The sequence below is a fragment of the Canis lupus genome, chromosome 24 (genome assembly GCF_048164855.1).
Source record: "Canis lupus baileyi chromosome 24, mCanLup2.hap1, whole genome shotgun sequence".
Taxonomy (NCBI): Eukaryota; Metazoa; Chordata; class Mammalia; order Carnivora; family Canidae; genus Canis; species Canis lupus.
In genome coordinates, this window is record NC_132861.1 from 30,906,332 (window position 1) to 30,932,100 (window position 25,769).

Here is a 25,769-nt window from a genome sequence, read left to right on the forward strand (position 1 = left end):
TTTGGTATGAGCTAGGCACTATACCTGTTTCCCATTTCATCTTACAGATAAAGAAGCTGAGGTTCAGAGAGATAAAAATCTGCTGAAGATCATAAAGATAAAGCAGTAAAATCAGGATTGCAAACCAGGCTTGTCTGACTGCAAAGTTTAGTCCTTGCCAGCACACACCCCACTGCCTCTCTGCAAGAAAAACAGCATACCTCAAGTTGAAGAAGTGCAACAAGTATGTCCAAAAAGATTTAAAACTTTTCTTTGGAGGGGGAGGGGAATCATTTCTTCCATTCCTTACATTTACTTGATTCTAAATGTATGTTACCCATACCTATAGACACTTGGGGCCCCTCACTACCGTTTTGACTCTGTGGTCTTATCTCTGAAAAACACAGAGCAACACAATGGAACAGCTTCAATTCTCCTTGTTACAAATTATACAAAAGCCAGAGCCTAACGGTGCCAAAAGCAACTGGTATCGTTTACATAAGGGCCGAAAGCTAATAGTTAACTTTCTTTCATTTAATTCCAGAAAGAGTAAATAACGCCTCACTTTACAGCTGCGAACGGGTAAAATCGAGTAAAATGTCATAAAATGGAGAAGAAAACATTGACCCCAGAGGAAAATGGAAAGATTGGCTCCCAGGCTCCCTCCTCTAAGGCGCTTTCGCTGGCGCCCGCAGCGGGCTCCGGCTGCGCGGCCTGGGTCTCCCCGGTCCCCGGCGCCCGGAGCTCTCCGGCTTCCTTTCCCGCCCCGGGGCGAGCTCGGCCTCTCCGGGAGAAGCCCATCCCGGAGCCAGGCCTGGAAAAACAACAGCAAGAAACTTTGGCTCGGGTTTGCGGTTCAGTGAAAAAAAGCAAACACTCAAGTTTGGTTTGGGGCTGCAGCCGCCGGTTCCGATCCGGGGGCGGGGGTGGGGGTGGGAGGGGGGGGTGTCACAACTCGGTCAGGTTCAAGTGCGCATGTGCGTGAGGAGCCGCTCGGGCACTTATTGAGCGCCCACTGTCTACGGGAGGCGGGGGGGGGTGGTGTGTGCGGGGAGGGCGCGCGCGGCCGGGGGAGGGGGAGGGAAGGGGGAGGGGAGGGGAGGGGAGGGGGCGCGCAGGCCGCGTGCGCGCGCGGCGCCCGGGGCTGGGGAGGGGGGCGGGGGGCGGGGGGCGGGCGCTGGGGGGGTGTGTCCCCGAGCCTCGCTCGCTCGCTCGCTGGCTGGCGCGCTCCTCCGCTCCCTTCCCGGGCGGGGAATCCGGGCCGGGTTGTGGCCGCGGCCGCGTACGTGAGCGCAGTGTCCCGGAGAGGGAGGGCAGGCCGGCCAGGTGGGCGCGAACGGAGCCTCGGCGGGCGGGCGGGCGGCCGGAGCGGAGCGGAGCGGGGCGGAGCGGGGCGGTGGGCCGCGCCGGGTGGGCGCGCAGGGGCCGCGGCCGCTGCAGCCCCGAGCCAGGCCGAGCTGTCCGAGCGGGCGCTGCCCGGCCCGCGCTGCTGCTCGTGGCGGGCCGAGGTGAGCTGCGCGGGGACCTCGCGGCGCTGCAGCGCGGGGACGGGGGCGGCCCGGGAACTTCCCACGCTCCGCGCGCCGGGGGGGCCGGGCCGGCGGCCGGAGGGCCCGGGAGGCGGGCGCCGGGGGCAGCGGCCGGCGGGGCGCGGGGGCGCTGCGGCAGCGCCGGTGCCCGCGCGGGCGGGGTGGGGGGTGGCCGCCCGCCCCGCCGTGCGCCGCCTTGTTTATCTCGGCCGCCGCGGGCGCTCGCGCGGGCACCCCCTCCCCAACTTTGAGCGGCTGTCTGGAGTCGCCGCTCCGACGGAGACCGACCTGCCCCCTCCCTGACCCTTTCCGGCTGGGCCGCCCGCCCAGCCCTCGCGGCGCCCCGCGCGTCCCTGCCCACTCCTCGGAGCGAGTGCCGGGCTCGGGACGCGCGGCGCGACACACCCTCCACCTCGGGGGCCGCCCCCCAGCCCCTCTGCCCCCTTTTGTCCACCCCCACTTCCTTCCAGGCGGTGTAACCCTGTCTCTCCTCGCCGCGGGGGGGGGACGGAGGGGGGCCCTCCTCGGAACTGGTGCTGTGGGCATGTGGGGTGCTCGGGTGGGGGCCTGGACTGGGAGTTTGTCGTGTGCAAACAATTTCAAAGGCAGAATTTTCTTCCCTGTCTTGGAGTTAAGGGTTCAGCGCCTTCACTTTAGGATTGACTCAGAAATCTAAAGAAGCCCACCTGCCCGGCGGTGGGGGTGCCACTGCCTCCTTGAGGTCAGGCAGTCCTGGGCAGCTGTCGGTGGCTTTGCCACATTCCCACCAGGCAGGCGTTTTTCGTGATGTCAGGCCGCCGGCTGCAGGGTTACCTACAGGCCACCCCTGTCTTCTTTACGCTCTTTCTATTAAAGTGTCTCTGGTGCAGTTTGCCTGAGAGTGAGTGATCAACAGGTATTGAAGGCTTTTTTTTTTTTCTTGACACCCTCCTGAGGTGTTGTGTAAACAGAGGTTCTGGGTCTCAAGGAATTTGAAACACAGGGAAACAGCAATTAAGTTCAACTCCACAGGTACTTTTGAGGGGCTGCTGTGTTCTCAGGACTGTGCCAGGCTCTGAGGGAGAGATGATAGGAGGCACACAAGAAATCTAAGGCCTCAGAAATCCTACTGACCAGGTGGAAGTGATTTGAGAGCTCAAGTTCAAATTAATGTGCTGTGGCTGCCTAAATTACTGTAGATGCTGGGGGTGGGGAGGTGGGAGGAGGAATATCAAAGGAAAGGTTAGAGTTGGGGAATGGATTTAGGGTACTAAGTTATGAAATAAAGTTAGGCACTTGGAGAATATATTACCCACTGGCCAAGGCCCAAAGGCAAGAGAGGGAGAGAAGTAACAGGTGCCAGAGGTTGCAGAGGTATTGCCCGAGGAGAATAGGTTCAAACAGTTATTTCAGTGAGGGAGGATACAAAAGATACATGAGATGATTCCTTCCAGGGTTTATAATCTCATGGAGAAGACAAATCCTTGAGCACGTGAAAGAAGACCTCGAGATAAGGCACAGGGGCACCTGGGTGGCTCAGTTGGTTGAGTGTCTACCTTCAGCTCAGGTCATGATCCCTGGGTCCTGGGATCGAGCCCCATGTTGGGCTCCCTGCTCAGCACGGAGCCTGCTTCTCCCTCTGCCTTTCTCTCTCAAATAAAAAAAAAAAAAATAAAGATGAAACACAATTAGCTGTCAAAATATGAGGTATAGAAGAGGTGCTGTTGGAGCTCGGAGAAGAGTGCTATGCACAGGAATCACTAGAAATGTATTCCTGAGGATGAGACCCTCGAGATGGGTCATGAGGTGCGATTGACCATGGCCTTCCTGAGAGACAGGAGATGGGCTTGGCCAGACGAGGGAACGTTTCCTGAGCAGGAGATAAAGATGCAGAGGAACAATGGTTAAGATTGTGAAAGTCCTAGAAAGCCAGACTGGGGAATTGCACTTTACCCTGTGTGTACTGGGGAGACATTAAAGATTTTTGAGCCAGAGAGTGACGTAATAAAAGGGTATTTGGAAAGGTTTTTAAAAGTAATGTTCAGAGACAAATCAGTAGACAGTTACAGTTGTAGAGTGCTCAGAGTTTGGACTGGGATAACTGGAAATGGGAAAGAGGGTGGATTTTAGAAGCATTACTGTTGAAATAATCTGTTGACAGGGGCAGGGTGAAGGAAGGAGATGAATGGAAATTAATTCTTTGTGGAAATTGATTACACGCCAGGGCCTTGGAACTGCTGTAGTTGGTAACTCGAGAAATCGGAAATGTGTATTTTGGAGAGAAGCAATTGACAGGCTACAGAGGTTTCTTGTATTTGCCAAGACGTCCAAACATAGGTGTCTTGCAAGCAACTGAAGCTCTGCGATTGGTGGGAAACCAGGCTGCCAAAGCCAGGAGAGGGAAGACACGTTGAGTGGGATGTTGTCTTGGTCGTAGGTCATAGGTCCCAGCAGTGGAGGATGCTAGTGAGTGGGACTGAGGGTCTGAATTGGAAACGTCTGTTCTGATTGTCATTCAGATGACATTGCTTGGTCCTGAAGTTGGCAAAGTAACTTGGGATTGGAGATTGGAGGGAAGAATGGAATTTGCTAAACACAAAAATTATTGGGCTTTGAAACCGGTTGAATTATGCTCTCCACTGAGACCTTCAGGCTAGTCCCGGTGTCCCTTCCTAGGTGTGTTTGGGGGGATGGTGGTGTGGGTGTGGGGAAGCCACAAGGCAGGGGAGCTGCACAGTGACCAGCAAGGGATACTGCCCTTCCCAGGGCCAGATCTGTCCTAACCCGTGCCATTGCCAGTTCTCAGGAACAGAGCGACCTGCAGCGGGGGAGCTGGTGCCGGTTTTTTCCTGAGCTCTGAATTCCGCTTTCTTGTTGCAAGGGTGACTTAGGGTGATTTGCTGAGCAAATTCCCCAAGCCTCAACTTGCAACATCTGAGGGCTGGCGAATTTGAAGGATGATTGCAAAAAGTTGCAGAATGGAGTGGAGAACGTACTTACAGTCCTTGAGCCTCCTTGTTTCTCTGAGATGCAGGATCAGTGAACTAGCAGGGGAAAGCTGCCTTGCGTGGGCAGAGGCGGCCGTCAGATATTTTTCCTTTATAGGGAATATATGACTGTCAAAAAAATTTCACGGAGCGATGGTTGAGCTAATTTATTCTTCAAACAGTAGTGTGTGTGTGTGTGTGTGTTTTGCACTTTTTTTTTTGTCTGTGACCTACATTAAGAAATAAAATTGACATCATGACCCAGGTACACGAAATCATGTATGTAAAAATCTAAGTTCTTGAAGTACTCCTTTCTTTTGCTTGGTGCAGTCTCCTTGGGTGCTTTTATTTTCTATTCTTTTATTTTTCATTTAAAAAAGCTCACTGTCTCCCAATAAGTTGACTTAACCACTCTGTCATGGATATAACCCAGAGTTTGAAAAACACAGTTATGGAGCGTTTTCACATCTAGTAAATGTTTATTAAGCTGCTCATGTGCAGGGCTCCCCTTACCAGTGCTGTAAGTGGAAGGAAGCATGAGGAAGAGATTGAACATTTACAGGCTAGTTGGAGAGATAAGGTATACCGATGATTAAGGAGCAAGGCAAGATGATTAAATGCCAAAGGGAAAAATAAGCACCTGTCAGGTTCATAAGAGGGGGCAAGCAGCTTGGGCTGGAGTAGCTTGGGAAAACTTTTGGGGATAGAGAAGGAAGTCTGGGATGAACCCTCTGAGGTGTTGCATGGTGCCCTGCAGGTGTGTGTGTGTGTGTGTGTGTGTGTGTGTGTGTGTGTGTAACCTGGACGAAGGCTTGGGGTTAGGATGAAATAGAGGGTTCTTGTTAAAGAGTGGGGAGAAGCCAGTCTGGAAAGGTTGGTTAGGATCAAAGTATAGGGGTTGTAAACCAGAGACCCAGAGAACGTGTTCTACCTACAGAAGTGTTATAATTTGGAGAACACAAAGGTTTGAAAGAATTGGAACAATCCAGAAAACCTCTGGATTTGGGACTCCGTTAAAGAATCAGATCAGGCAGTGAGCAATGGTGAACCCCTGTGGACAGGAGACGGGTCCTATGGTCGTCAGTTGTCATTGTGCCAGCATTCCCTGTTGCACGAGTGTGGTTGCTCTATATTTCTTGTTTAGTCCGGCAGGCCTTTGGGTTTGTGACCGGATCTTTCAAGAGACTTTAAATGCCAACCTAGGGAATTTGGGATGGCTGTCCTGGCTTTGAGTGGCCACTGGGGGATTTGGGTAGGAGTGTGACATGTTGGAATCTGAGATATTTGTGTGCAAGTAATTTGTTTTAGGCAAGCCAAAAGGCCAGCACTTTCTGAGTTACTGCTGGCTAGGACTTTGAAAGATTTTTCTGATGATTGGAATGGTACTAATTAGGGCTTTGGGCTGTGTTATGTATTGTGAGGCCAATTTCTAGTGACCTCAAGATTTCTCAAGCCCTCCCATTTTCTACTTCTGGCTGGCATCAGTAGATGGTGGCTCCTGGCATGTATCTTCTGAGAATGATGTTGGGGTAATAATTTGGGGAGATGTGAGTCACCACTGTCAAATGCCATATGACATTAGATTCTCAGGATCTTTGGTTGTATGAGTCAGTAGTAAAGGAAGAGCAAAGAGAGGGGCTCTGTCATTTCTTATTTCACTAGTCGTAAGAAACCCCCAGGGGGTAGGCCTCTAGGGTTCAGAGATTTATAATCCAGGATTCAAAATGACCGCGGAATTATTGGTTTAAGCCCAGGTGTTTGTGCAAATGACCCCTGGAAAACTAGGCTTATTTTAGGACCAGCTGAAGTGAGTAAATTCAGGACTCTGGTCTAGAGACAGTTTGGTTTACCCTGGAAGTTCATAACCATCAGTGATTCTGAGCATTTCCCCAGGTGAGCTACAGGTTGCACAATCTGATTACTTAAACTGTTGCTGTTGTGGCAGTAATAGAAGTCAGAGCTGAAGTGCTCTTTGGTTAAAAATGTGTGGTGGTAGGGTGTAAGGATAATCAAAAGTCAGCCTAACGGTATCAAATTGAATCCATTTCCTGTTTTATATGGTGGTTCTGTTACTAGAACAGAGGAATGAGGCAGTAGCTATGGTGCACTCTGGCTTTGGTAAAGTATTTAACAGTTTCTTAAGATGTGATGGTCTGTATTAAATAAGCGGTAGAATGTGGGCTGGGTGGTGTTATTAATTTGACAGTCATATGCAAAAACTGTTAACTAGTGGCACTGAGTCAACCTGGAATGGGGTCTGAAAATTAGTGTCGCAGGGTTCTATTTTTGGCCTTGAGCTACTCAACATCTTTTCCAGTGTTGTGGATCGTGATACAGAAGGTGTGTTTGTCAGCTTTGTTGATGGCACAGAGTTGGGACAGGTTGCTTATTTAGTTGATAGATCAGGGTTCACAGTCATCCAGAACGAAGGCCCAAATTAGAAAAGAAATTCAGTAAGGGATAAATAGAAAGTCTGATTTAGTTTTAAAAATTTGAATTGTTCGTACATTCTGGTAAGTTTATTTCACTTTTGGAGGTGGAGGTACAGCTAAGACCATATCCAAAATGTTAGATGATGTTTATGCACAGAGATTATTCAGAGTTTTTTTTTTAACTGTTACTAAAGTGATTAGAAGTTAGAAATAGCCTAAACATCCAGTGGTGTGACTGGGCTGAAAGTAATTTATAAGTGATTCTGATGGATATGTCATTATAATGGAATATTATGAAGCCATTAGAAATAATGTTTAGGGGGCACCTGGGTGGTGCAATGGATTAAGTGGGCAATTCTTGGTTTTGGCTGAGGTTGTGATCTCAGGGTTGTGAGATCAAGCCTGGTTTTGGGCTCTGCACTCAGTGGAGAGTCTCCTTGAGATTTTCTCTCCCTCTCCTTCGGCCCATCCCATTTACACACTCTGTCTCAAATCTTAAAAAAAAAAAAAAAAAAAAAGTGTTTAGAAATAGCTTTAAAATAACATGGACAGGGCAGCCCGGGTGGCTCAGCAGTTTAGCGCCACCTTCAGCCCAGGGCGTGATCCTGGAGACCCGGGATTGAGTCCCATGTTGGGCTCCCTGCATGGAGCCTGCTTCTCCCTCTGCCTGTGCCTGTGCCTCTCTCTCTCTCATGAATAAATAAATAAAATCTTAAAAAAAATAACATGGACAAATGTTTCTGTTAAAAGTTGAGGTGCATCTGCAATGTAATTTCAAATCTTAAACAAAGTGCCTAAGAAATGGCTGGAAGTAAATATCCTAATAATTCTAATACCAAAATACTAATACTGGATAGGGGGTGGAGTTGAATGACTTTTTTACATTTTAAATTTATTATTTGCATTTTCTATGTGTATTTATAACACAGTGGGGGAAAACGCTGTTATATATTTTTTAAAGTATTTTTTTTAGAGCAGTTTTGTGTTCACAGCAAAATTGAGAAGGTATAGAGATTTCCCATTTGTCTCCTGCCCCCACACATATATATCCTCCCTCACTGTCGACATTCCACCAGAGTGGTACATTTGCTGTGACTGATGAACCTATATTGACATGTCAAATCACCTAAAGACCATAGATTACATTAGGGCTTACTGTTGGTGTTGTACATTCTGTGAGTTTGGACAGATGTATAAATGGTGGACGTGTATCCACCATTAAGTATCCTACAGAGTACTTTTACTGCCCTGAAATCCTCCGTGGTTTGCCTATTTATCCTTCCCACTCTCCAACCCTTGGCAACCACATTTACTTACTGTGGACAGTTTTGCTTTTTCCAGGATGTCATATAGTGGGAATCATACAGCATATAGTTTTTTTCAGATTGGCTTCTTTTACTTAGTAACATGTGATTAAACTTCCTCCATGTCTTTTAATGGTTTAATAGCTCATTTCTTTATAGCACTGAAGAATATTCCATTGTCTGAATGTGCCAGTTTATCCACTTACCTACTGAAAGGGCACTTTAGTTGCTTCCAGGTTTTGGCACTTTTTATGAATAAAGCTGCTGTAAACATCTGCAGCTGCTGTAGGTTTTCATGTGGCCACAAGTGTTGAACTTGTTTGGATTAATACCAAGGAGTGTGATTGCCAGATCCTATGATAAGAGTATGTTTAGTTTTGTAAGGAACTTCCAAACTGTCTTCCAAAGTGACTGTATTGTTTTGTATTCCCACCAGCAGTGGATGAGATTTCTTATTGCTCCACATCCTCACCAGCATTTGGTGGTGTCATTGCTGTATTTTGGCCATTCTAATAGGTGTGTGGTGGTATCTCGTTTTAATTTGCATTTACCTAGTGACGTGTGATGAAATCTTTTCATGTGCTTTTTTGGCATCTGTATATCTTCTTCAGTGAAGTGTCTGTTAAGGCCCATTTTGTAATCAAGTTATTGGTTTTCTTAATTGTTGAGTTTTAAGAGGTCTTTTTATATTATGGGTAACAGTCCTTTATCAGATGTGTCTTTTGCAAATATTTTTTCCCAGTCTGTGGCTTGTTTTTTTCACTCTCTTGAGTACTGCTGTTAAAAACAAAACCCTGTCCTATTGTTTAAGGACAGCATAAAGACAGATGATTTTTATTCAGTATCTTGAGTACCTACCTACTATATGTCAAGCACCGCAGTCACAAAATGAGACTCAGTCCCTGACCTGCAGTGGATAATCTAATTGAAAGGGGGAAATCAGACAAGTGAATAGACATTGTCTTGTGAACTGACAAGTACACTGTAGTCCTGGTGGTACTCCAGGTATGCTGAAGAGGGGCAAATCATGTGGGAAAAAAAGTTTTGAGATTTTTCTATTGTTCATGGCTTAAGGTGAGCTCTGAGTGGGATGTGGCTTTTAAAAAAATGAATCTAGTTCATAACTGGATGAGAAATTCATCCAGTCACAGGATGTATTTTAATGACTTCTGGTCATATGACATTTGGGCCATGAGGGGTTTGGGGAGGCATGATTTAAAGGAAACAAGAGGGCAGCCCCCGTGGCACAGAGGTTTGGCGCCGCCTGCAGCCTGGGGTGTGATCCTGGAGACCTGGGATCAAGTCCCGTGTGGGGCTCCCTGCATGGAGCCTGCTTCTCTCCCTCTTCCTCTTCCTCTGCCTGTGTCTCTGCCTCTCTCTCTGTGTCAATAAATAAATAAAATCTTAAAAAAAATAAAGGAAACAAGAACAAGCAAGGCTTTATCCTCAGGAGGGACCCTGGGATGATGTAGGATCAGGAATGACTGCAGTGAGTAGTGAGTATACTCATGTGGTCGATATACAATAGTGCTTTCATGTACTTTCATGGTTATCAGGTACAGGAAAGAGTAGATTTGCTCATTTTTGGTCGTGGTGTTGGAATATGACCATTGGATAGAACAGTTGCTTTATCCTCTTTGTTTCAGGTCTCTCATCTGTAGAATGATTATACATTACAAGATCCCTTATCTGTAGAATGATTACACCAAAGTTTATGAGCTTTAAGTTTCCTTTTAACCCTAAATACTGAGAGATCAGACTTCAGGTCACTATGAAAAAGGGTTTTTTAAGCTGGCAGAGCTGTCCAACAATGGAAATGTCTGCCTATGGAGTAGTGAGCGTCCCTTTGTTAGAGGTATTCAGTTGGGGCTGAATGCTATTGATTAGGGATGCTCTAGAAGAGAAGGACAGGAATTAGACTGACCTCCAAAGTCCTTTCCAGTTCTTAGTGTTCTTATGTGATTTGTCAAAGCTGAAAGATACTGTGGAATAGGGGTTATACCTCTGGTTGTGTAGTATTTGAGTCAACATCATCATGTGTCTTTTAAAAAAAATGTTTATAAATGAGACCCCACACTTTTGAGAGACCCTTCTGGGGCCATTTTGGAAAGGATGAAGAGAACTGTTTCATGGTTGGTCAGGGTGGTGACCCCAGAGCTGCTGAAAACTTAATTTGGTCTTTCAGAGAAGCAAGAACGTGGGGGTGGGGTGGAAATGGCAAATCCTAAAATAGATTAACATGTAGAAGACCAGTGTGTTTATTGGATGGTTTTACTCAATATAATGAATGAATGAAGATGGAGCCCTTTAATTGAATAATGGACCCTTGGCTTGGCTATGGAGGACCTGGGAGTGCCCTTGATCATCTCCTTCCTATTTCATTTCCCACACCGCAGATTTATATCACTAGCTATAGCACATTAAAAACTATCCTGACGCCAGGGATAAGACTGAGCCTCGTGATGGCTTTCTCAGTTTAGGGACAAAGAATTTCAAGGGACAAATTGAAAGAAACTTGAGTGGGATTTTCCAGGAGTGCATATATTTGTTTCATATCAGACAATAAGTTTGTGGTTCCAGTTAAAAATGTTTATTTTTTCAATTTATTAATAGTTTACACATAGAAAATAAAATTTCTCTTTCTGTAAAATTTGCTTTAGTTTAATTTTGCCTAAATTTTACTTAAATATATGGCCTATTTAGAATCTACTCTGATTATTTAACATTTTTAGATATTTTTGGATTACTTTTTGTTGGCAGGTAAGGGGGCAGTGCTAGGGCTAAATATCCCATTGCAAAAGTTTCTTAGCTCTGTAGACAGAACGAAGGTTTATCTCATCTTTGGAGAATATCACAAGATGATTTCCATGTCCATGTGATCCAGCCTCACATTTTGGCACTTGAAAAATCAGTATTTGGCAAGAAAGTGCTCTCTTTACATGGAGTAAAGCAGTTTGGGGGTTCATGAAGTAGGAAACAAGGGTTTTAGATGTATATAAAAATACAGGCAGAACTTGGTTATTTAGAACTAAAGTTGGAGATGTTTGTGCATTTAATGATACAGGGCCTGGGTCTCCTTTATCTCAGTATCACTTGGGCCTCACAGAGTATGGTGTATCATCTGGGCTTGTTGACTTGCTTTGAACTGGTTCCTTAGGCCATGTATCATAGGTATGGGAAACACTTAGACTACCATTTTTTTTTTTTTAAAAGCAAAGTATGATAAGAAATAACCGTTCACAGCCTTTTTTGTCCTTTGAGTATAGGGAAGCCATAAAACTCTTTTAGTAAAAACAACCACTTTCAGTGGCTGTTTTTTTCAAAGTGCTGGGAATGAAAAACTCCCTCTCCTCTTTCTATTTTTCTTCTGCTGAAAATGAATTGCTCTTGGTGTGCCGTTCTTAAATTCATGTGTCCTCTATCCATTTTAATCTTGTTATCTATTTTTATGGTGACTGTCGCCATGGTACTCGAGCTCTTTACATAGCACAACAGAGATTTCAGATGTCTGATAGGACAGCTCAAAGTTCTGCTGCAGCCAGCAGAGAAACAGTGTTTGAGTAGCTTTCTTTTTTTTTTTTTAATTGAAGTATAATTTGCATACAGTGGAATGCTTAGATCTTAAGTATGCTGTTTAATCAGTTTTGACAAATGCATTTTGAGACAGAACATTTCCATCACCCCAGACATGTTTCTTGTGACCATTTCCAGATTATCCTCCCCCCAACTAGAAGTAGTACAGCTCTGATTCCTATCACCTCAGTTTAGTATTGCCTACTAGGTTCTTAATAATAAAATATTGTATTTCCGAGTAGTGCTTTGAAGGGATGGAAGAGTCTGTGGTTAAAAAATCAGTGTTCTATATGGTTAGGTGGCCCTGGTAAATAAATAATTTTTGGCACTTGTCTGCTCTTGCATACAGATTATTCCTTCTCATTAGTCCATGGGATCCAGATTAATGTTAGGAATTCTGGTAAGAGTCTGAGGCACAAGCAGCTAGGCCTAGTGTGGAATAGGCTGCCATTTGTGGCACGTGTGTACTAGTTGGTTGTGTTAGGGAGCTAGAATGCTCAACTAGAAGACCTGCAACTGCTCCTAGGACATCTGCGTGGATTTCCCAGAAAGCCCGCCTGATATACTTTCTTTTCCTGCCTCTTTCTTGAACTAGCTTATAAATTTAACGATCCACAGAGTTACAGTGTTGGGCTTGTAATATTGTAACAAGATCTGTGTTGCAAAGCCTACTCTCTCCACTGCTGAGCTCTCAGCCTCCTGGAAAGCATGTGTCAGATTCAGATAGAAATTGCCCCAACACATAATTGAAATGTATCGAACAGAGTCAGTTTCTTTCTTTCTTTTTTAAAAAACTTAAATGGTTACATGAAATTTTCATTACTAAAGTAATGCATGAATACATTCTCTGTAGGGGGAAAATGCAAACTTTCTAGAGGAAACAAAATCCCCCTCAACAACCACTCCTAATCCTTGTCCTTCTCTAGACATCAACCTCTGTTAGGAGTTTGTTGGTGTTCAGATGCTCTACGAACTTGTATTTATACCTTAGAACTTAAGACAAGGTAAGTGCATTGCACTGCAAGCACTGTGCTGTTGTTCCCCTGTCCCCCTCAGTGGGACATCTTGGTGACTGCTTCCTGTCTGCAAATCTAAGACTTCTTGATTTTGTCCAACTCCTACATAGCTTTCCTGAGAACCTTCCCCTAACTGATGGACATTTAAGTTATTTCTAAATCCTCTACTGTTACAAAAGCTGCTACAATAAACTTGGCTGCACACATGCCTCTTTGCAATGCGTGTGTTTCTCTAGGGTAGACACTGAGAAAAAGCAATTGCTGGGTGATAGGGTTTTCCAGTTTGAAATCTTTTTTTTTTTTTTTTTAAGATTTTATTTATTCATGATAGACACACATAGCGAGGCAGAGACACAGGCAGAAGGAGAAGCAGGCTCCATGCAGGGAGCCCGATGCGGGACTTGATCCCAGGACTCCAGGATCATCACACCCTGGGCCAAAGGCAGGCGCTAAACCACTGAGCCACCTGGGGGATCCCCCCCAGTTTGAAATCTTAAGATATATTACAAGGTCAGTTCCTAGCTTAGTCCTGAGGTAGGCCAGGGCATATTTGAAGTGTGCTCAGACATGAAGCAATTGTTTCCTTTCTTCCCTCCTTCCCTCCCTCCTCTTCTCCTCTTTCCTTCTTGTTGACATGCAATATAATATTAGTTTCAGATATACAGCATAGTGATTCAACAACTCTCTACCACAAGTGTAGCTACAATCTGTCACCGTACAATGCCATTACAATACCATTGACTATATTCTCTTTTCCATATCTTTCATCCCCAAGACTTACTCGTTCTATAGCTGGAAACCTGTATCTCTTAACTCCCCTTCACTCATTTTGTCTTTCCCCTCACCCCTGTCTCCTCTGGAAGCCATCAGTTCTATGTATTTATGAATCTGATTCTTTTTGTTTATTTGCTTTTTTCTTAGATTCCATGAAGGAGTGAAATCATATGGTATTTATCTTTCTCTGACTGCTTTCACATAGCATAATACCCTGTAAGTCTGCCCATGTTGTCATAAATGGTAAGATCTAAATTTAAAAAAAAATGTTGATTGAGTAATATTCAATTGTATGTGTACCCTGCATCTTTTTTTTTTTTAATATTTTATTAATTTATTCATGAGAGACACATAGAGACAGGCAGAGACACAGGCAGAGGGAGAAGCAGGCTCCATGCAGGGAGCCCAATGCTGGACTCGATCCCAGGACTCCAGGATCAGGCCCCTGGCTGAAGGCGGCCCTAAACCACTGAGCCACCCTGGCTGCCCTACCCTGCAACTGTGGACACTTGGGTTGCATCCATATCTTGACTACTGTAAATAATTCTGTAATAAACATAGGGGTGCGTATATCTTTTCAAATTAGTGCTTTAATTTTCTTTGGGTAAATATCCAGTAGTGGAAATCATATGGTATTTCTATTTTTAATTTTTTGAGGAAACTGCATACTGTTTACACAGCGGCTGCACCAGTTTGTGTTCCTACCAACAGTGCATGAGAGTTCCTTTTTCTCCACATACTGGCCAACACTTGTGATTTCTTTTTTTAAATTAAAAAATTTTAAAAAAATATTTAAAATTTTAAAAATTTCTTTTTGATTTTAGGCATTCTGACAGGTGTGAGGTGATCGCTCTTTGTGGTTTTGGTTTGCATTTCTTTGATGATGAGTGATATTGAGCATCTTTTCATGTGTCTGTTGGTCAGCTGTATGTCTTCTTGGGGAAATGTCTTTTCAGTTTCTCTGCCTAATTTTAATCAGATTATTTATTTTGAAGGTGTTGAGTTGTGTAAATTCTTCATATATTGTGGTACTAACCACTTAGTGGGTATGTCATTTCCAAATAGAGTTGCCTTTTTATTTTGTCAATAGTTTCCTTTATTGTGCAAAAACATTTATTTTGATGTAGTCTCAAAAGTTTACTTTTGCTTTTCTTTCTCTTGTCTCAGGAGACAAATCTAGATAAATGTTGCTAAGGCCAATGTCAAAGAAATTAGTATCCACATTCTCTTCTAGGATTTTTATGGCTTCAGGTCTCACATTTAGGTGGTTTTTTTTTTTTTTTTCTTTTTAAGATTTTATTTATTTATTCATGAGAGAGAGAGAGAGAAGCAGAGACACAGGCAGAGGGAGGAGAAGCCTGTAGTAGAAAGAGCTCCATGCTGGGAGCCTGATGTGGGACTTGATCCCGGGACTCCAGGATCACGCCCTGGGCCCAAGGCAGGCTCTCAACTGTTGAGCCACCCAGGGATCCCCACGTTTAGGTCTTTAAAGCATTTTGAGTTTCTTTTTGTGTATGGTGTAAGCAAGTGGTCATTCTTTTACATGTAGCTGTCCTTTCTTCCCAGCACCATTTATTGAAGAGACTGTCTTTTCCCTATTGTGTATTCTTGCCTTCTTTGTCATAGATTAATTGACCATATAAGCATGGGTTTATTTCTGGACTCTCTATTCTATTCTGTTGATCTATGTGTCAATTTTTGTGTCAGTACCATACTGTTTTGTCTGTTGCAGCTTTGTAGTGTATCTTGAGATCTGGGATTGTGATACATCCAACTTTGTTCTTTCTCAAGATTGCTTTGTCTGTTCAGGGCCTTTTATGGTTCCATATACATTTCAGTATTATTTGTTTTAGTTCTGTGAAAAATGTTGGTATTTTGTAGGGTTTGCTTTGGGTACTATGGACATTTTAACAATATTCTTCCAAACCATGAGCATGGAATTTCTATTTGTGTCATCTTCAATTTCTTTCTTTCTTTCTTTCTTTTTTTTATCTTCAATTTCTTTCATTGATGTTTTATAGTTTTCAGTGTACAGGTCTTTCACCTCCTTGGGTAAATTTATGCCTAGGTATTATGCTCTTTTTGGTGTGGATATAAATGGAATTGTTTTCTTAATTTTCTTTCTGCTACTTCATTATTAGTGTATAGAAATACATCTGATTTCTGGATATTAATTTTGTATCCTGCAACTATACTGAGTTCATTTATAACTTCTAATGGTTTTTTGATGGAGCCTTAGGGCTTTCTATGTTTAGTATTATGTCATCTGCAAATAGTGACAGTTTAACTTCTTCCTTACAAGTATGGGTACCTTTTTCCCCTCTCAGGTATAATTGCCGCGGCTAGGATGGAGCCATTGTTTTCTAAGACTAGAGCAGGGTTTAGGTTGTGCTAGGTGTGTGTGCCCCGTAAGTTAGAGCTGATTGACTATAACACTTGGTGTTAGGAAGAGCCCCGCTGAGCCCCATTGTTCATTCTGTGTGGTCTTCTTGAGGACTTTGGTCTGCATGTTGGTCCTGGTTGTGTGGAAGAGAGTCACAGGATGAGCAACACATTGAGAACATTGAGAACTCTGGATGGCAAATTCTAAACCAGTTCATTTCCAAACTAGAAACCTTCAATGCATCTATAATTCTTTTCTGTGACATCTTGAGAATTCAAAGTGTGGCTGAAATGCTCAAGCCAAGGGTGAGGCACATTTGGAAGCATTTAGTGTTCTTAAAAAAAAAAAATCTAGAACACTGTCATGTTACTTTTATTAACAGTTTCATTTTATTTGGTGAAGGACAGTGTGTGTCTCTCCATATTTACACTTTGTGCCATCATCTCTGGATTTCTGAGAACTAGAAATCGTGAAAATTCATCATGTCAGGCCAAATCCATGCCTTTAGGAGTCAGTGTGGCAAGGGAGGGCTTGGCTCTGTCCCTCTTGAAGGCACATGCTGGTGCTGCCGGTCACCTAGCTGGTGAGAGGCAGAGTCTTTTTGCAGCTGTAATTATTTCACATCTGTTTGCCTTCAGATACCTTATGAAGACGTTAATACAAACAGTTCTGGTTCTGACCCCAGGGCACCACTCCTCCCCTCCCCCGCCCCAGGTTGTATGAAAACTCCTGTCCAAACCCAGTGATGAATTGATACAGTCTTCTTCTGGGGGTGTTTGAGGCATCTCCCACTCTGGTCTCCCTTCAGTGTTAATAGGTGTTCCCTTTTCTGTCATTTCAAGACTTGGTGACAGAGTTGGCACCTTATTTCAGGGCCTCCTGGCCTTGGTCTTTCTGACCTTCTTAGCATACTTTCCCCATCACACACCCCCAGTTAGGCGACTGTCCTCTGGTTTTACAAGTTGTCTTTCTTATTGGGCAGCAACCAGTATTCTTAGTGTGGATGAATCTCTAATTTAATGAGGGGTGGTGTTGGTGGGCAGTGTGTTTGTTTTTAGTGTTCTTTTTATTTATTTTTTTATTTTTTTATTTTTTTATTTTTTTATTTTTTTAGTTTTTAGTGTTCTTGCAGTGGTGCCAGATGACACGGTTTGTCCATCTGTCTTTTGGCCTTTGTGACCGCATAGTAGGATAGCCTGATCTACAGTGACATCAAGGTCCTTTTATGAGGTTTGGACTGTTGCTCCAGAGCTTTTACGTGGTCTTGATTTTTTTGTTTTTTAAGATTTTATTTATTTATTTAATAGTACAAGCAGGGGGAGAGGGAGAAGCAGACTCCTCACTGAGCAGGGAGCCTGATGTGGGACTCCATCCTAGGACCCTGGGATCATGACCCAAACCAAAGTCAGAAGAAGCTCAACCAACTGAGCTGCCCCAGCGCCCCGGTTTTGATTTTTTTCTTTAAATATTTTACATTGCCCTTGTCATTGTTAAAATTTACTGGCTGCTTTTCCTCATATTTGTTCAGTTTCCCTTGTAATCTTCTCATAAGTTTGACTCATCACTACCCAGAGTTTTGTATCTTTTTTTCTTTTTTCTCCTCCTCCATCCTCCCCCGCCTTTCCCTCCTTCTCCTTCTCCCCTCCTCCTCCTTCTCTTCCTTCTCCTTTTCCTCCTCCTCCTTCGCTATCATTTATCAGGTACTCTGCGAGAAAGGGATGATGCTTAGTACTTGAAGTGCATTTTTTCATTTTTCCCAAGACTTCTCTGTCAGACCCAGGGAATCAGAATCTCTAGGAAGAGGAGCTCGGAGACACTTTAAAACCAAGACACTGTTGAAAGGGAAAAAGCTGCATTGCTTCCTCTAAGCCCCAAATTATCCTTTGAGCAGGAGCGAATGTTTCCCTCATTTTATAGGTGAGGAAGCTGAGGCACAGAGAGATGAGGTGACCTGCCTGAAGTCACACATTAGGAAGTTAGAGTTCATTTGCAACCTTGACTCTTTCACTGTGCATTCTCTTTGGGGTATTTATAAAAGTGTTAAATCAGAATAATTTTAGTTCTGACTCTGGGGTGAGCCCCATGCTTGATACTTTGCTCTCAGAATGCCCATTTCATTTCCTCTTCCGTGCCCCAACCACCGCTACCACATTAACCTCTCGGTGACCTGAGTTTTTACTAACAAGGAGCCTGTAAGAGGTCATTTAGTCTAGCTTCTTCCTCCTCTTCCTTGATGCATAGATTTCCTGCATAATATAGTAGAAAGAGCACATAGCTTTTGGAATCAGACCTATCTGAGCTAACATCTCAGTTCCATCACTTTCTGGCTCTGTGGCCTCGGGCATATGATTCAGCCTCTCTGAGTCTCAGTGTCCTCATCTGTAAAACAGGGAAGACGACGGTCTGGGGAAGATGATGGTCCTTCTCTCATGGGATTATTGTGAGGGATGAAAGGTGTTACAGTACACAAAATACTTAGCCAGTGACTGGCACGTATGTCTTTGCCAGATAATGGCTACTGGAACATTTCTTAAGGAACATCAGTCTTTGAAAGGCTGTTTCTTTACAGAGAAGATCTATTTTTCTCTTGCTATTTTACTCTGGAGCAGTTCTAATGAAGTAGTTAGATGCAGTTTTGTTGCTTGTGCACATGGCAGTGCCTTTTCCCTCTAAAAAGGTTCTAGTCCTCTTTTGGCCCTGAACTAAGTATAGTCCACCTGCCAACCAGATACGGGGGTGGGTGGCCTCCTTGATTGTCCTTGAGGCAGGCAGGAGCTCACCAGTGCCGTGTAACCACGGCCTGTGTGTCTTGGCTTCCTGAGCGCTGATTTCATCCTTCACTTCTCTCAAAACTCAGGGGCGTGAGCCATCTGGTCTCTGTGATTGATCCACATTTATTTTGTCACTTTGGCTTAGAACATGCTTACCAGTGAGCACTCTCTGCCCAATGCCATTAGCCTGTCCATTTCAGGGAAAACATTCAAGAGTGGATACCCCAATATCCTGAGCCAAGACTGGGGGTGACCACTCATTCAGCCAGTTTCTCCATCTCTGTTTTGTCTTTGAACTCAGCCTCGGCCCTGCAGTTGTGAGGCCATGAGGATTCCTGAAACAGCCTTCTCCAGAGAAAGATACTTCCTTAGAGGTTGTGCTTTGGGTAAGCCCCCACCTCCCCCACCGTGTTCATTTTTCACTCTATTTAAACAGTCTTCCTTTATGGTGTCTATTGTCTCTTCACTTAGGCTGAATTTCTGTTTTCTGGGGAAATGTGTCTGTCTTCTTTACCCTTTAGTCACCTAGCAGATTTTTTTTTTTTTTTTAGGGTCATACTTTATTTCGGCTTAATTAACTTATGTCAAACACTTAAAATTTTAACATGCACACTCATTTAACTTTATGAGCTTAATCCTGAAAACCATCCTTTTATCAGGCTTCAGTGTCAGAGTGCTGGATGTTCTTTGCATTGTCCTGAAAGAAGCAAATTCTGATTTATTCATCTAATTATACAGCATAAATATATCAATGTGGCTCTGGAGCATATTAAGTGCTTTTATAAACAAGTGCTGGATGTGTGATCCAGGTGGGAGCTCAGTTTGGCCTAACGTTCTTTACAGGCAGGGTCTGAAGCTTAGGCTTCTTAATTATTCTGTTCAGTTCCTAGGTGAGAGTCTGGCACATGTGTTGAATATCAGCTTTTAAAAGTGCTGGTGTTTTGGTTCTGGGGTGCCCACTTCCCTGAGTTTCTGGTGAGTGGGTGCCAATTTGTTTCCCGTGTGGGTCTGCACTGCTGTGGGCCTGATCTGGATCTGGGACAGCTGGAATCTGAGACTGAGTGTCTGCGGGTGGGGTTACAGATTGGGAGGCAGTCACTGGAGGTTGCTCAGAGAGGCTGGTCAGATTCCGCCTCAGGGAGCTTTGGCAGCAGGCCTTGAACCACCCTGGGCAGGGCACCAAGAGTGAGATTTTGGCTTGGGATGAGCAGAGCACGATTTGGACCTGTGTGTGAGCAGGGGCCAGGTCATGTGGGAGACAGGCAGTGGCCCCTGGGTCTTGACTTTGTACTGCAGGGGCAAAGCTGTCTGGCTTGGCATTGAACTCTAAGCACTGATCCCTGGGGCTGATTCAGTGTGGCCAACAGGCCTCCAGATGGAATATGCTGGACTTCCCAGTTCCCCTAATCCTACTGAGATCAGTTTTGTTGCAATTTCCATTCATTACTGCCTCACCCTTGGTCTGCTTTTTGATTTCCTTCGGTAGTAGTATTACTGGTTTTGGTTGAATATCCTTTGCTAACTGCAGTTCCCAGATGCCAGCATGACAGTGGCTACTGAGCCTTTGGAGTGGCCCGTTGTGTTACTTAGCTCTCCAGCACTGGTCTAGAGTATCAGAGTCAGGGAAGGAAACACATCTGTTGAGTTCCTTCTAGATGCTGGATACATTTCTCATTTTTCACAGGTAAGGTAGGACATTGAGGCTCCAGTCACACAGGTGGAGGTGACTGACTCACATCCCTATCCCCATCCATTCTTTCCCTAGAGAAGTGCCCTCTACAGTGAGTGTAGTGGCTGTACTTTGGCTTAGCTTCACCTGCACAGGCTGGCCATCCACTTTGATGAGCCAGGGTCAGCCCCCTTAGCATTGCCCAGCCTTTCCCCCATCTCAGCCATGGTATTCCTGGGGGATTGGAAGCATTCCCATTGGTATTGGACGAATACTCCTCTCTCAGAGCAGAGTCTCTTAGGAGGAGATGATAGAGCGACAGGGTGAGGGGCTCCCCCCATCTGGAAACAGAAAGCATGTATAGTTAATTGGGGAGTAGGAATAAAGGGCAAAGTTGGATTAAGAGTTGGTCTGTGGAAGCCTGGCACCCCCACTTCTGGCCAGGGGGTAAGATCTATAGCCACTGGCCAGTCAGCCACTCTGGTCTTAGAACAAATTCTGGTGTCCAGCTCCAATTTAAAGATTTAAATGCTTCCAGCCACTAGAATATTTTGTCATGCCAACATCACATGCTTCTTGTGATTTATAATTTCCAAAATTGCAGTTTATTTCCCATTAGCTTAGATTTTAGACTAGTGCCTCCCAGATGACCCTTGGATTCCTGAGGGGTAGTTGGGTTGCACTCTGGTCCCTTTCCTCACCTATTTATCTTTCTTGGTTAGATGTCTCTCAGTTGGCCAGTCTTGTGTACATGTGCATGGCTTATCTTTAATTTGGGGTCTCACACTCCTGACCCGCCCCCAGACCAGGTGGCACTTTCCTTGAGCACTCAAAGCCCTGTGTGCCCTGATTATCCACCACAGGAAAGGGCTGCTGCCCTTTTATTACCTGCTGATTCCAGCCAGGCAAGTCGGCAGGTGGCTCCCACCCTCCTTACAAGCCTCACTGTCTGTTTATTTAGCATTGTCAAGAAATGTAATAGTTATTTTTTCCAGTTTATTGAGAAGCAATTGACATATTTCACTGCATAAGTTTAAAGCATACAGCATGATGGGTTGATTTACATATTTTGTGAAATGATTATCACAACAGATTCAGCTAACATCTATCTTCTCATACAGATTCAATAAAAAGAAAAGAAGGGAGAGAAGTGTTCTTGTGATGCGTACTCTCAGGATTTATTCTCTTAACACCTTTGCTATAGATCACACAGCAGTGGCAGCTCTAGTCAGCATGTTGGGCATCACATCCCTAGTACTTAGTTATCTTATCACTGGAAGTTTGTGTCTTTTGGCCACCTTCCTTTGATTCCCTGCTCTGCCATCCCCCTGCCTCTGCTAACCACAGGTCTGATCTCTTTTTCTATGAGTTTTTGTTTACTTGTTTGTTTTGCTTTTGTTTTTTTAGAGTCCACATGTAAGTGAGATCGTACAGTATTGGTCTTTGTCTGACTTATTTCACTTAGCAAAATGCCTTCAGGGCCTATCCATGTCGTTGTAAATGGTGGGATTTCCTCATGTTTCACGACTGAATAATATTCCATAGTATATACATACATCATCTTTATTCACTCACCCATGGACACTTTGGTTATTTCCACGTCTTAGCTATTATAAATGTTGCTGTGATCATGAGGATGGAGATATCTATTTGAGTTCATGTTTTCTTTACTTTTGACTAAGATCCTAGAAGTGGAATTCCTGGATCATAAGGTAGTTCTGTTTTTAATTTTTGAGGATTCTCCATACTGTTTTCTACAGCGGCTGCACCAGCTTACATTCCCACCAACAGAGGATGAGGGCTCCCTTTGCTCTCCATCTTTATCAGCATTTGTCCTCTCGTCTTTTTGATGATGGCTCTTCTGACAAATGTGAGGTGATCTCCTCGTGCTTTAGCTCTGCATTTCCCTGATGATGAGTGACATTGAGCATCCCTCCATGTACCCATTGGCCTCTTCTTATATCTTCTTTGGAGAAATGTCTATTCAGATCCTTTGCTCATTTTTAATTGGGTAATTTGAGGATTTTGCTTGTTTGCAATTGAGTTGTATGAGTTCTTTATATGTTTTGGATATTAAGGCCTTATCAGATACATGGTTTGCAAATATATTTTTCACTATTCTGTAGGTTGTCTTTAGGGAATGTGATTGATTATTCATTCAAATAGCTGTTGAATTCCAAATTGTTTCTACTTTAACCACTTAATGAAAAAAAATATATAGAGAGTACATTTTTCTGCCTTCCTAAGGGTGAACATCAGAGAGACTTTTTTTTTTTTTTTTTTTTGGTCTTGGGATTGCCACCTTGGGCATCATTACTGTACAGACTTCTCTTTCTGGCACGTGCGGTACTCAGGGCCTTATGCTAATGGATTGTTAGGCTTTTTAAATTCTCACCTCCACCCCCAAAAATAGAAAACATGGTTCTTTTGTTGCTAGCTTTGTGCTTTTTGTTACTGTGAGTGCTTCTAATAGATCCCTTTTTCACAATGAAACTCACACTTTCTTCCTCACAGTCCTCTGAGGATCAGACAAGGTGGTGGGAAGGAGGGGGCTGTGAACTCCAGAGCTCTCCATCCTGAGCCCCTGTCCTGCTGCTGCTAGGTCTCCACTTGTGGAGAAGACAGAATGAGACCAGAGAGGATCCAGGAAATCTGAAAATGCCACAGCTTGTTAGCGTGGACCAATAAATGACCTTGAGGAACCTCAGTTTTCTGAGTTGTGAAATGGGGATTATGTTGTCCCTCCATATTTTCTATTTTCTTGAGTTGCTAGGAGATTGTGAGGAAAAGGAAGTCCCCAGATGTGTGTATTATGGTGAGTGTAAACCCAAGTGCCATTCAAACAGCCCTCGGTGGTTTGAGTTAATGAGCAGGCCTCTTGTATGCTTACCTTAAAAACTGCTGGAGAGAACTGTTAGTTCTCTGGGCTCGTTCTCCAGGAGATCCTCAGCTCTAGGTTTCCTCCCTCCCACTGGGCTCTGGGTGAAATGCCGAGTCAGCAATCACTCATCTCCCCACCTCCTTCTGGAACGCTCACATAGTTTTAGCACAGTGCAGATCAGGTTTAACCACAGTGCACACACACACACGTACACATGTGTGTGCGTGCTCTCCCTTCCCCCGTGCATGTGCAAAAACAGTGCTACATAAACTCTCTACCTCACACAGCACATTTGCAAGCATGTTTTTACTTATGCCTGCTGCCTTTTATAGAATTCTCTGCCTGTTTTCAAGAAAACACTACAGTCTTAGAACTGAGTTTAAACACTAAAACTCTACCTTTGCTTTTGATAACCTATCTTCATTTTAGGGCAAGCAGCAGATATTATTTCTTTTTTTATATTATTTCTTATAACACATTATCTCTGGAATCTGGGGCTCTCCTCACCCATAAGAATATCATCCATTTAAAATCCTACATCTAAAAGAAAAATCATCAATCTGATGGGATGAACAAGATTTGGTCTGTGCTCAAAGGGCTTACAGTCTAAGGAGGTACAGTCCTACTGGCACTAGTAGAAATAGTTATAGATTACTGAGCCTACCCATGTGCCAAGCACTAGCCTCAGAATTGTCTTGTTTAATACAGAGTGGTGTATGCAGGATAGAGCAATGAACAAAGGGCACCGCGGTGGTTTTGAAAGCAACTGAGGAGCTAGGTGTGAAGGAAGGGGAAGTGCACTTGTTCCTGGGCAGAACTGTGAAAACAGCTTTCCTTCCCTGCTGGCAGCACAAACAGAATGATCTCTTTTACTTGACTGAATGATGGCTGTGCCATCAGACCCACAAAAGTGTTTGTTGACCAGGGTCATTTTTTATTTGCTGGAGAAAATTCAGTGTAACCAGATCAGATGACCTATTTCTATGGCCCATCTGCTGGAATATGAAAATAGGACTGCTATTTGGGACCTTTATTTTTTTCCTTCCATTATTCTATTACATCTATTACTCACAATAATGGGAAGGCTGGGTACTCACTTATAGGGGATGCTGTGGAGAGGATGCCAGCCCTGGATGGGAGATGGGCACCCCTTAAGGTCCCTGTCAATCTTGATCGTCTGCAATTTAAATTTTGCTGGTAGTCTAAACCATTATACACTGATGCAGTGTAGTCCAGCTTCTAAAAACCTACAGAAAAGGATGATAATTACAATGCCCTGAGAATCCAAATAGTCATTTTTCGAACAGCTGACTTAGAAATGTTGGTATCAAATCAATCACTAATCTGCTCAGTGCTGTAGATCTTCAGCTTGTACTGTGAAAATCTAAAATGCACACCATACATTTTGAGATGGCATAATAGGGCCTGATAAATGACTGGAGGGGTCTGAAAGTTTTAGCTTAGGCCCTTGGCCACTCTTGGAAGGGTTTCTATCAAAAGCCAGGCTGGACAGAGTCTTCTGGGAAGAAAGGTCAATGTATGCCCAGTGAAGTGAATATTTTTTAACTTTTTTTGGAGCAGGTATCTTAGAAAAAAATAAAGCTTGAGCACTGCCAGGTAGCATTTGGGTGGTGATAACATATGGGTATGGCCACTTGCTTTTGCCAAGGTTCAAATGGTGACCTGCGAACTAAGAGGACCACAGGCATATTTGCATATAATCATAAGCATGCTGTAAATGCACATGGAATCTCTCAACAGAGATTATCCCTGGCTAAACATTGCTGGAAAATGAATTGTTTGGGAATCCTATACCCCAATGGGTTTTGCTGTAAAATAGTAGATATGGTTTGCTACAGTGTTTTGGCCTTTGGATGAGCTTAGAAAATCACCCTGAAGGACATTTTTAAGTTAAAACTTTATAGATTTAAAAGAAAAAATATTAGCTTTCTGATAAGAGATTAAGAATACTATGCAAAATATTAGCCAAAGAATTAAAAACTCAAACTGTCATTCTGTGCAGTAGTCAGCTGGTGGAGGTCATAAAATAGAAAACTGAGGTTTAGTAGAGGACCTGAAACTCTTGGTAGAGGGTTGATGTCCCTTGCCATGATCCATAATTCTTTATTAGAGAGGTAGCAGGCACCCAGGATTTAGCAAATGGCAGTCTTATTCCAAACTCCACTCTCCTTCAACAACAACAGCACCCCCCTACCCACCAAGAAACCCCATTGGTTGTGTGTTGAATCACATTGACTTATGACCTGCATCCTGGAAGTGCCACTAGGTGATGTCATGGCTTGCTGCAGTGTCCTTGGGTGGTAGGAGAGAGCAGCCATTGTGCGTGAGCATGTGCACACACACGTACGTGTGCTGAGACAGGTGGTTGTCCAGCAACAGTCACATGTCAAATACCAATTTGCAACTCAGAACCACAGAAAGAATTTGTTTTCCTATTCTATCTGTTCCAGTTATTTAACTGATGGCAGATG

The 25,769-nt window shown here is 43.9% G+C and overlaps 1 protein-coding gene across 2 annotated transcripts in view; it reads left to right on the forward strand.

Moving 5' to 3' along the window:
- Positions 1 to 1,176: 1,176 nt before the first annotated feature.
- The window catches only part of ZNF395 (zinc finger protein 395), a 46,462-nt gene continuing 21,869 nt past the window's right edge, over positions 1,177 to 25,769 (forward strand). The window contains exon 1 of one of the 2 annotated variants that reach the window (XM_072796151.1): positions 1,177 to 1,305. The gene's annotated coding sequence lies outside the window, so the exon portion shown is untranslated. Of the gene's footprint in view, positions 1,306 to 1,343; positions 1,488 to 25,769 lie in introns of those variants that run through there. The other variant, XM_072796152.1, reaches the window with a different exon arrangement.